This window comes from Gorilla gorilla, chromosome 14, assembly GCF_029281585.2.
Source record: "Gorilla gorilla gorilla isolate KB3781 chromosome 14, NHGRI_mGorGor1-v2.1_pri, whole genome shotgun sequence".
Lineage (NCBI taxonomy): Eukaryota > Metazoa > Chordata > Mammalia > Primates > Hominidae > Gorilla > Gorilla gorilla.
This window is the reverse complement of record NC_073238.2, coordinates 21,094,097-21,106,596: the sequence shown is the minus strand read 5'-3', so window position 1 is coordinate 21,106,596 and position 12,500 is coordinate 21,094,097.

Genomic DNA, 12,500 nt, shown 5'->3' with positions numbered 1-12,500 from the left:
CCCATTCCCATTCCACTGCCGTTCCATTTCCACTCCCGTTCCATTTCCACTCCCGTTCAATTTCCACTCCCGTTCCATATCCTATCCCGTTCCATTTCCACTCCCATTCCATTTCCACTCCCATTCCATTTCCACTCCCATTCCATTTCCTCTCCCATTCCATTTCCACTCCCGTTCCATTTCCACTCCCGTTCCATATCCTATCCCGTTCCATTTCCACTCCCATTCCATTTCCACTCCCCTTCCATTTCCACTCCCCTTCCATTTCCACTCCCGTTCCATTTCCACTCCCGTTCCATTTCCACTCCCGTTCCATTTCCACTCCCGTTCCACTTCCACTCCCGTTCCATTTCCACTCCCCTTCCATTTCCACTCCCGTTCCACTTCCACTCCCGTTCCATTTCCACTCCCCTTCCATTTCCACTCCCGTTCCATTTCCACTCCCGTTCCATTTCCACTCCCGTTCCATTTCCACTCCCCTTCCATTTCCACTCCCCTTCCATTTCCACTCCCGTTCCATTTCCACTCCCGTTCCATTTCCACTCCCCTTCCATTTCCACTCCCGTTCCATTTCCACTCCCGTTCCATTTCCACTCCCGTTCCATTTCCACTCCCGTTCCATTTCCACTCCCGTTCCATTTCCACTCCCGTTCCATTTCCACTCCCGTTCCATTTCCACTCCCGTTCCATTTCCACTCCCGTTCCATATCCTATCCCGTTCCATTTCCACTCCCATTCCATTTCCACTCCCGTTCCATTTCCACTCCCATTCCATTTCCTCTCCCATTCCATTTCCACTCCCGTTCCATTTCCACTCCCGTTCCATTTCCACTCCCGTTCCATTTCCTCTCCCGTTCCATTTCCACTCCCATTCCATTTCCACTCCCATTCCCATTCCACTGCCGTTCCATTTCCACTCCCGTTCCATTTCCACTCCCGTTCCATTTCCACTCCCGTTCCATATCCTATCCCGTTCCATTTCCACTCCCATTCCATTTCCACTCCCATTCCATTTCCACTCCCATTCCATTTCCTCTCCCATTCCATTTCCACTCCCGTTCCATTTCCACTCCCGTTCCATTTCCACTCCCGTTCCATTTCCTCTCCCGTTCCATTTCCACTCCCATTCCATTTCCACTCCCATTCCCATTCCACTGCCGTTCCATTTCCACTCCCGTTCCATTTCCACTCCCCTTCCATTTCCACTCCCGTTCCATTTCCACTCCCGTTCCATTTCCACTCCCGTTCCATTTCCACTCCCCTTCCATTTCCACTCCCGTTCCATTTACACTCCCGTTCCATTTCCACTCCCGTTCCATTTCCACTCCCGTTCCATTTCCACTCCCGTTCCATTTCCACTCCCGTTCCATTTCCACTCCCCTTCCATTTCCACTCCCGTTCCATTTCCACTCCCGTTCCATTTCCACTCCCGTTCCATTTCCACTCCCGTTCCATTTCCACTCCCGTTCCATTTCCACTCCCGTTCCATTTCCACTCCCGTTCCATATCCTATCCCGTTCCATTTCCACTCCCATTCCATTTCCACTCCCGTTCTATTTCCACTCCCATTCCATTTCCTCTCCCATTCCATTTCCACTCCCGTTCCATTTCCACTCCCGTTCCATTTCCACTCCCGTTCCATTTCCACTCCCGTTCCATTTCCACTCCCCTTCCATTTCCACTCCCCTTCCATTTCCACTCCCGTTCCATTTCCACTCCCGTTCCATTTCCACTCCCGTTCCATTTCCACTCCCGTTCCATTTCCACTCCCGTTCCATTTCCACTCCCGTTCCATTTCCACTCCCGTTCCATTTCCACTCCCGTTCCATTTCCACTCCCGTTCCATATCCTATCCCGTTCCATTTCCACTCCCATTCCATTTCCACTCCCATTCCATTTCCACTCCCATTCCATTTCCTCTCCCATTCCATTTCCACTCCCGTTCCATTTCCACTCCCGTTCCATTTCCACTCCCGTTCCATTTCCTCTCCCGTTCCATTTCCACTCCCATTCCATTTCCACTCCCATTCCCATTCCACTGCCGTTCCATTTCCACTCCCGTTCCATTTCCACTCCCGTTCCATTTCCACTCCCGTTCCATATCCTATCCCGTTCCATTTCCACTCCCATTCCATTTCCACTCCCATTCCATTTCCACTCCCATTCCATTTCCTCTCCCATTCCATTTCCACTCCCGTTCCATTTCCACTCCCGTTCCATTTCCACTCCCGTTCCATATCCTATCCCGTTCCATTTCCACTCCCATTCCATTTCCACTCCCATTCCATTTCCACTCCCATTCCATTTCCTCTCCCGTTCCATTTCCACTCCCGTTCCATTTCCACTCCCGTTCCATATCCTATCCCGTTCCATTTCCACTCCCATTCCATTTCCACTCCCCTTCCATTTCCACTCCCCTTCCATTTCCACTCCCGTTCCATTTCCACTCCCGTTCCATTTCCACTCCCGTTCCATTTCCACTCCCGTTCCACTTCCACTCCCGTTCCATTTCCACTCCCCTTCCATTTCCACTCCCGTTCCATTTCCACTCCCGTTCCATTTCCACTCCCGTTCCATTTCCACTCCCCTTCCATTTCCACTCCCGTTCCATTTCCACTCCCCTTCCATTTCCACTCCCGTTCCATTTCCACTCCCGTTCCATTTCCACTCCCGTTCCATTTCCACTCCCGTTCCATTTCCACTCCCGTTCCATTTCCACTCCCGTTCCATTTCCACTCCCGTTCCATTTCCACTCCCGTTCCATTTCCACTCCCGTTCCATTTCCACTCCCGTTCCATTTCCACTCCCGTTCCATTTCCACTCCCGTTCCATTTCCACTACCCTTCCATTTCCACTCCCGTTCCATTTCCACTCCCCTTCCATTTCCACTCCCCTTCCATTTCCACTCCCGTTCCATTTCCACTCCCGTTCCATTTCCACTCCCGTTCCATTTCCACTCCCCTTCCATTTCCACTCCCGTTCCATTTCCACTCCCGTTCCATTTCCACTCCCGCTCCATTTCCACTCCCCTTCCATTTCCACTCCCGTTCCATTTCCACTCCCCTTCCATTTCCACTCCCGTTCCATTTCCACTCCCGTTCCATTTCCACTCCCGTTCCATTTCCACTCCCGTTCCATTTCCACTCCCGTTCCATTTCCACTCCCGTTCCATTTCCACTCCCGTTCCATTTCCACTCCCGTTCCATTTCCACTCCCGTTCCATTTCCACTCCCGTTCCATTTCCACTCCCGTTCCATTTCCACTCCCGTTCCATTTCCTCTCCCGTTCCATTTCCACTCCCATTCCATTTCCACTCCCATTCCCATTCCACTGCCGTTCCATTTCCACTCCCGTTCCATTTCCACTCCCGTTCCATTTCCACTCCCGTTCCATATCCTATCCCGTTCCATTTCCACTCCCATTCCATTTCCACTCCCATTCCATTTCCACTCCCATTCCATTTCCTCTCCCATTCCATTTCCACTCCCGTTCCATTTCCACTCCCGTTCCATTTCCACTCCCGTTCCATTTCCTCTCCCGTTCCATTTCCACTCCCATTCCATTTCCACTCCCATTCCCATTCCACTGCCGTTCCATTTCCACTCCCGTTCCATTTCCACTCCCCTTCCATTTCCACTCCCGTTCCATTTCCACTCCCGTTCCATTTCCACTCCCGTTCCATTTCCACTCCCCTTCCATTTCCACTCCCGTTCCATTTACACTCCCATTCCATTTCCACTCCCGTTCCATTTCCACTCCCGTTCCATTTCCACTCCCGTTCCATTTCCACTCCCGTTCCATTTCCACTCCCCTTCCATTTCCACTCCCGTTCCATTTCCACTCCCGTTCCATTTCCACTCCCATTCCCATTCCACTGCCGTTCCATTTCCACTCCCGTTCCATTTCCACTCCCGTTCAATTTCCACTCCCGTTCCATATCCTATCCCGTTCCATTTCCACTCCCATTCCATTTCCACTCCCATTCCATTTCCACTCCCATTCCATTTCCTCTCCCATTCCATTTCCACTCCCGTTCCATTTCCACTCCCGTTCCATATCCTATCCCGTTCCATTTCCACTCCCATTCCATTTCCACTCCCCTTCCATTTCCACTCCCCTTCCATTTCCACTCCCGTTCCATTTCCACTCCCGTTCCATTTCCACTCCCGTTCCATTTCCACTCCCGTTCCACTTCCACTCCCGTTCCATTTCCACTCCCCTTCCATTTCCACTCCCGTTCCACTTCCACTCCCGTTCCATTTCCACTCCCCTTCCATTTCCACTCCCGTTCCATTTCCACTCCCGTTCCATTTCCACTCCCGTTCCATTTCCACTCCCCTTCCATTTCCACTCCCCTTCCATTTCCACTCCCGTTCCATTTCCACTCCCGTTCCATTTCCACTCCCCTTCCATTTCCACTCCCGTTCCATTTCCACTCCCGTTCCATTTCCACTCCCGTTCCATTTCCACTCCCGTTCCATTTCCACTCCCGTTCCATTTCCACTCCCGTTCCATTTCCACTCCCGTTCCATTTCCACTCCCGTTCCATTTCCACTCCCGTTCCATATCCTATCCCGTTCCATTTCCACTCCCATTCCATTTCCACTCCCGTTCCATTTCCACTCCCATTCCATTTCCTCTCCCATTCCATTTCCACTCCCGTTCCATTTCCACTCCCGTTCCATTTCCACTCCCGTTCCATTTCCTCTCCCGTTCCATTTCCACTCCCATTCCATTTCCACTCCCATTCCCATTCCACTGCCGTTCCATTTCCACTCCCGTTCCATTTCCACTCCCGTTCCATTTCCACTCCCGTTCCATATCCTATCCCGTTCCATTTCCACTCCCATTCCATTTCCACTCCCATTCCATTTCCACTCCCATTCCATTTCCTCTCCCATTCCATTTCCACTCCCGTTCCATTTCCACTCCCGTTCCATTTCCACTCCCGTTCCATTTCCTCTCCCGTTCCATTTCCACTCCCATTCCATTTCCACTCCCATTCCCATTCCACTGCCGTTCCATTTCCACTCCCGTTCCATTTCCACTCCCCTTCCATTTCCACTCCCGTTCCATTTCCACTCCCGTTCCATTTCCACTCCCGTTCCATTTCCACTCCCCTTCCATTTCCACTCCCGTTCCATTTACACTCCCGTTCCATTTCCACTCCCGTTCCATTTCCACTCCCGTTCCATTTCCACTCCCGTTCCATTTCCACTTCCGTTCCATTTCCACTCCCCTTCCATTTCCACTCCCGTTCCATTTCCACTCCCGTTCCATTTCCACTCCCGTTCCATTTCCACTCCCGTTCCATTTCCACTCCCGTTCCATTTCCACTCCCGTTCCATTTCCACTCCCGTTCCATATCCTATCCCGTTCCATTTCCACTCCCATTCCATTTCCACTCCCGTTCTATTTCCACTCCCATTCCATTTCCTCTCCCATTCCATTTCCACTCCCGTTCCATTTCCACTCCCGTTCCATTTCCACTCCCGTTCCATTTCCTCTCCCGTTCCATTTCCACTCCCATTCCATTTCCACTCCCATTCCCATTCCACTGCCGTTCCATTTCCACTCCCGTTCCATTTCCACTCCCGTTCCATTTCCACTCCCGTTCCATATCCTATCCCGTTCCATTTCCACTCCCATTCCATTTCCACTCCCATTCCATTTCCACTCCCATTCCATTTCCTCTCCCATTCCATTTCCACTCCCGTTCCATTTCCACTCCCGTTCCATTTCCACTCCCGTTCCATTTCCTCTCCCGTTCCATTTCCACTCCCATTCCATTTCCACTCCCATTCCCATTCCACTGCCGTTCCATTTCCACTCCCGTTCCATTTCCACTCCCCTTCCATTTCCACTCCCGTTCCATTTCCACTCCCGTTCCATTTCCACTCCCGTTCCATTTCCACTCCCCTTCCATTTCCACTCCCGTTCCATTTACACTCCCGTTCCATTTCCACTCCCGTTCCATTTCCACTCCCGTTCCATTTCCACTCCCGTTCCATTTCCACTCCCGTTCCATTTCCACTCCCCTTCCATTTCCACTCCCGTTCCATTTCCACTCCCGTTCCATTTCCACTCCCATTCCCATTCCACTGCCGTTCCATTTCCACTCCCGTTCCATTTCCACTCCCGTTCAATTTCCACTCCCGTTCCATATCCTATCCCGTTCCATTTCCACTCCCATTCCATTTCCACTCCCATTCCATTTCCACTCCCATTCCATTTCCTCTCCCGTTCCATTTCCACTCCCGTTCCATTTCCACTCCCGTTCCATATCCTATCCCGTTCCATTTCCACTCCCATTCCATTTCCACTCCCCTTCCATTTCCACTCCCCTTCCATTTCCACTCCCGTTCCATTTCCACTCCCGTTCCATTTCCACTCCCGTTCCATTTCCACTCCCGTTCCACTTCCACTCCCGTTCCATTTCCACTCCCCTTCCATTTCCACTCCCGTTCCACTTCCACTCCCGTTCCATTTCCACTCCCCTTCCATTTCCACTCCCGTTCCATTTCCACTCCCGTTCCATTTCCACTCCCGTTCCATTTCCACTCCCCTTCCATTTCCACTCCCCTTCCATTTCCACTCCCGTTCCATTTCCACTCCCGTTCCATTTCCACTCCCATTCCCATTCCACTGCCGTTCCATTTCCACTCCCGTTCCATTTCCACTCCCGTTCCATTTCCACTCCCGTTCCATATCCTATCCCGTTCCATTTCCACTCCCGTTCCATTTCCACTCCCATTCCATTTCCACTCCCATTCCATTTCCTCTCCCATTCCATTTCCACTCGCGTTCCATTTCCACTCCCGTTCCATTTCCACTCCCGTTCCATTTCCTCTCCCGTTCCATTTCCACTCCCATTCCATTTCCACTCCCATTCCCATTCCACTGCCGTTCCATTTCCACTCCCGTTCCATTTCCACTCCCCTTCCATTTCCACTCCCGTTCCATTTCCACTCCCGTTCCATTTCCACTCCCGTTCCATTTCCACTCCCGTTCCATTTCCACTCCCGTTCCATTTCCACTCCCGTTCCATTTCCACTCCCGTTCCATTTCCACTCCCGTTCCATTTCCACTCCCGTTCCATTTCCACTCCCGTTCCATTTCCACTCCCGTTCCATTTCCACTCCCGTTCCATTTCCACTCCCGTTCCATTTCCACTCCCGTTCCATTTCCTCTCCCGTTCCATTTCCACTCCCGTTCCATTTCCACTCCCATTCCCATTCCACTGCCGTTCCATTTCCACTCCCGTTCCATTTCCACTCCCGTTCCATTTCCACTCCCGTTCCATATCCTATCCCGTTCCATTTCCACTCCCATTCCATTTCCACTCCCATTCCATTTCCACTCCCATTCCATTTCCTCTCCCATTCCATTTCCACTTCCGTTCCATTTCCACTCCCGTTCCATTTCCACTCCCGTTCCATTTCCTCTCCCGTTCCATTTCCACTCCCATTCCATTTCCACTCCCATTCCCATTCCACTGCCGTTCCATTTCCACTCCCGTTCCATTTCCACTCCCCTTCCATTTCCACTCCCGTTCCATTTCCACTCCCCTTCCATTTCCACTCCCGTTCCATTTCCACTCCCCTTCCATTTCCACTCCCGTTCCATTTCCACTCCCGTTCCATTTCCACTCCCGTTCCATTTCCACTCCCGTTCCATTTCCACTCCCGTTCCATTTCCACTCCCGTTCCATTTCCACTCCCGTTCCATTTCCACTCCCGTTCCATTTCCACTCCCGTTCCATATCCTATCCCGTTCCATTTCCACTCCCGTTCCATTTCCACTCCCGTTCCATTTCCACTCCCATTCCATTTCCTCTCCCATTCCATTTCCACTCCCGTTCCATTTCCACTCCCGTTCCATTTCCACTCCCGTTCCATTTCCTCTCCCGTTCCATTTCCACTCCCATTCCATTTCCACTCCCATTCCCATTCCACTGCCGTTCCATTTCCACTCCCGTTCCATTTCCACTCCCGTTCCATTTCCACTCCCGTTCCATATCCTATCCCGTTCCATTTCCACTCCCATTCCATTTCCACTCCCATTCCATTTCCACTCCCATTCCATTTCCTCTCCCATTCCATTTCCACTTCCGTTCCATTTCCACTCCCGTTCCATTTCCACTCCCGTTCCATTTCCTCTCCCGTTCCATTTCCACTCCCATTCCATTTCCACTCCCATTCCCATTCCACTGCCGTTCCATTTCCACTCCCGTTCCATTTCCACTCCCCTTCCATTTCCACTCCCGTTCCATTTCCACTCCCGTTCCATTTCCACTCCCGTTCCATTTCCACTCCCCTTCCATTTCCACTCCCGTTCCATTTACACTCCCCTTCCATTTCCACTCCCGTTCCATTTACACTCCCGTTCCATTTCCACTCCCGTTCCATTTCCACTCCCGTTCCATTTCCACTCCCGTTCCATTTCCACTCCCGTTCCATTTCCACTCCCCTTCCATTTCCACTCCCGTTCCATTTCCACTCCCGTTCCATTTCCACTCCCATTCCCATTCCACTGCCGTTCCATTTCCACTCCCGTTCCATTTCCACTCCCGTTCAATTTCCACTCCCGTTCCATATCCTATCCCGTTCCATTTCCACTCCCATTCCATTTCCACTCCCATTCCATTTCCACTCCCATTCCATTTCCTCTCCCATTCCATTTCCACTCCCGTTCCATTTCCACTCCCGTTCCATATCCTATCCCGTTCCATTTCCACTCCCATTCCATTTCCACTCCCCTTCCATTTCCACTCCCCTTCCATTTCCACTCCCGTTCCATTTCCACTCCCGTTCCATTTCCACTCCCGTTCCATTTCCACTCCCGTTCCACTTCCACTCCCGTTCCATTTCCACTCCCCTTCCATTTCCACTCCCGTTCCATTTCCACTCCCGTTCCATTTCCACTCCCGTTCCATTTCCACTCCCCTTCCATTTCCACTCCCGTTCCATTTCCACTCCCCTTCCATTTCCACTCCCGTTCCATTTCCACTCCCGTTCCATTTCCACTCCCGTTCCATTTCCACTCCCGTTCCATTTCCACTCCCGTTCCATTTCCTCTCCCGTTCCATATCCTATCCCGTTCCATTTCCACTCCCATTCCACTTCCACTCCCGTTCCATTTCCACTCCCATTCCATTTCCTCTCCCATTCCATTTCCACTCCCGTTCCATTTCCACTCCCGTTCCATTTCCACTCCCGTTCCATTTCCACTCCCGTTCCATTTCCACTCCCCTTCCATTTCCACTCCCGTTCCATTTCCACTCCCCTTCCATTTCCACTCCCGTTCCATTTACACTCCCGTTCCATTTCCACTCCCGTTCCATTTCCACTCCCGTTCCATTTCCACTCCCGTTCCATTTCCACTCCCGTTCCATTTCCACTCCCGTTCCATTTCCACTCCCGTTCCATTTCCACTCCCGTTCCATTTCCACTCCCGTTCCATTTCCACTCCCGTTCCATTTCCACTCCCGTTCCATTTCCACTCCCGTTCCATTTCCACTCCCGTTCCATTTCCACTCCCGTTCCATTTCCACTCCCGTTCCATTTCCACTCCCGTTCCATTTCCTCTCCCGTTCCATTTCCACTCCCGTTCCATTTCCACTCCCGTTCCATTTCCACTCCCCTTCCATTTCCACTCCCGTTCCATTTCCACTCCCCTTCCATTTCCACTCCCCTTCCATTTCCACTCCCGTTCCATTTCCACTCCCGTTCCATTTCCACTCCCGTTCCATTTCCACTCCCGTTCCATTTCCACTCCCGTTCCATTTCCACTCCCGTTCCATTTCCACTCCCGTTCCATTTCCACTCCCGTTCCATTTCCACTCCCGTTCCATATCCTATCCCGTTCCATTTCCACTCCCATTCCATTTCCACTCCCATTCCATTTCCACTCCCATTCCATTTCCTCTCCCATTCCATTTCCACTCCCGTTCCATTTCCACTCCCGTTCCATTTCCACTCCCGTTCCATTTCCTCTCCCGTTCCATTTCCACTCCCATTCCATTTCCACTCCCATTCCCATTCCACTGCCGTTCCATTTCCACTCCCGTTCCATTTCCACTCCCGTTCCATTTCCACTCCCGTTCCATATCCTATCCCGTTCCATTTCCACTCCCATTCCATTTCCACTCCCATTCCATTTCCACTCCCATTCCATTTCCTCTCCCATTCCATTTCCACTCCCGTTCCATTTCCACTCCCGTTCCATTTCCACTCCCGTTCCATATCCTATCCCGTTCCATTTCCACTCCCATTCCATTTCCACTCCCATTCCATTTCCACTCCCATTCCATTTCCTCTCCCGTTCCATTTCCACTCCCGTTCCATTTCCACTCCCGTTCCATATCCTATCCCGTTCCATTTCCACTCCCATTCCATTTCCACTCCCCTTCCATTTCCACTCCCCTTCCATTTCCACTCCCGTTCCATTTCCACTCCCGTTCCATTTCCACTCCCGTTCCATTTCCACTCCCGTTCCACTTCCACTCCCGTTCCATTTCCACTCCCCTTCCATTTCCACTCCCGTTCCATTTCCACTCCCGTTCCATTTCCACTCCCGTTCCATTTCCACTCCCCTTCCATTTCCACTCCCGTTCCATTTCCACTCCCCTTCCATTTCCACTCCCGTTCCATTTCCACTCCCGTTCCATTTCCACTCCCGTTCCATTTCCACTCCCGTTCCATTTCCACTCCCGTTCCATTTCCACTCCCGTTCCATTTCCACTCCCGTTCCATTTCCACTCCCGTTCCATTTCCACTCCCGTTCCATTTCCACTCCCGTTCCATTTCCACTCCCGTTCCATTTCCACTCCCGTTCCATTTCCACTCCCGTTCCATTTCCACTCCCCTTCCATTTCCACTCCCGTTCCATTTCCACTCCCCTTCCATTTCCACTCCCCTTCCATTTCCACTCCCGTTCCATTTCCACTCCCGTTCCATTTCCACTCCCGTTCCATTTCCACTCCCCTTCCATTTCCACTCCCGTTCCATTTCCACTCCCGTTCCATTTCCACTCCCGCTCCATTTCCACTCCCCTTCCATTTCCACTCCCGTTCCATTTCCACTCCCCTTCCATTTCCACTCCCGTTCCATTTCCACTCCCGTTCCATTTCCACTCCCGTTCCATTTCCACTCCCGTTCCATTTCCACTCCCGTTCCATTTCCACTCCCGTTCCATTTCCACTCCCGTTCCATTTCCACTCCCGTTCCATTTCCACTCCCGTTCCATTTCCACTCCCGTTCCATTTCCACTCCCGTTCCATTTCCACTCCCGTTCCATTTCCACTCCCGTTCCATTTCCACTCCCGTTCCATTTCCACTCCCGTTCCATATCCTATCCCGTTCCATTTCCACTCCCGTTCCATTTCCACTCCCATTCCATTTCCACTCCCGTTCCATTTCCACTCCCGTTCCATTTCCACTCCCGTTCCATATCCTATCCCGTTCCATTTCCACTCCCGTTCCATTTCCACTCCCATTCCATTTCCACTCCCATTCCATTTCCTCTCCCATTCCATTTCCACTCCCGTTCCATTTCCACTCCCGTTCCATTTCCACTCCCGTTCCATTTCCACTCCCGTTCCATTTCCACTCCCCTTCCATTTCCACTCCCGTTCCATTTCCACTCCCCTTCCATTTCCACTCCCGTTCCATTTCCACTCCCGTTCCATTTCCACTCCCGTTCCATTTCCACTCCCGTTCCATTTCCACTCCCGTTCCATTTCCACTCCCGTTCCATTTCCACTCCCGTTCCATTTCCACTCCCGTTCCATTTCCACTCCCGTTCCATATCCTATCCCGTTCCATTTCCACTCCCATTCCATTTCCACTCCCGTTCTATTTCCACTCCCATTCCATTTCCTCTCCCATTCCATTTCCACTCCCGTTCCATTTCCACTCCCGTTCCATTTCCACTCCCGTTCCATTTCCTCTCCCGTTCCATTTCCACTCCCATTCCATTTCCACTCCCATTCCCATTCCACTGCCGTTCCATTTCCACTCCCGTTCCATTTCCACTCCCGTTCCATTTCCACTCCCGTTCCATATCCTATCCCGTTCCATTTCCACTCCCATTCCATTTCCACTCCCATTCCATTTCCACTCCCATTCCATTTCCTCTCCCATTCCATTTCCACTCCCGTTCCATTTCCACTCCCGTTCCATTTCCACTCCCGTTCCATTTCCTCTCCCGTTCCATTTCCACTCCCGTTCCATTTCCACTCCCATTCCCATTCCACTGCCGTTCCATTTCCACTCCCGTTCCATTTCCACTCCCCTTCCATTTCCACTCCCGTTCCATTTCCACTCCCGTTCCATTTCCACTCCCGTTCCATTTCCACTCCCCTTCCATTTCCACTCCCGTTCCATTTACACTCCCGTTCCATTTCCACTCCCGTTCCATTTCCACTCCCGTTCCATTTCCACTCCCGTTCCATTTCCACTCCCGTTCCATTTCCACTCCCCTTCCATTTCCACTCCCGT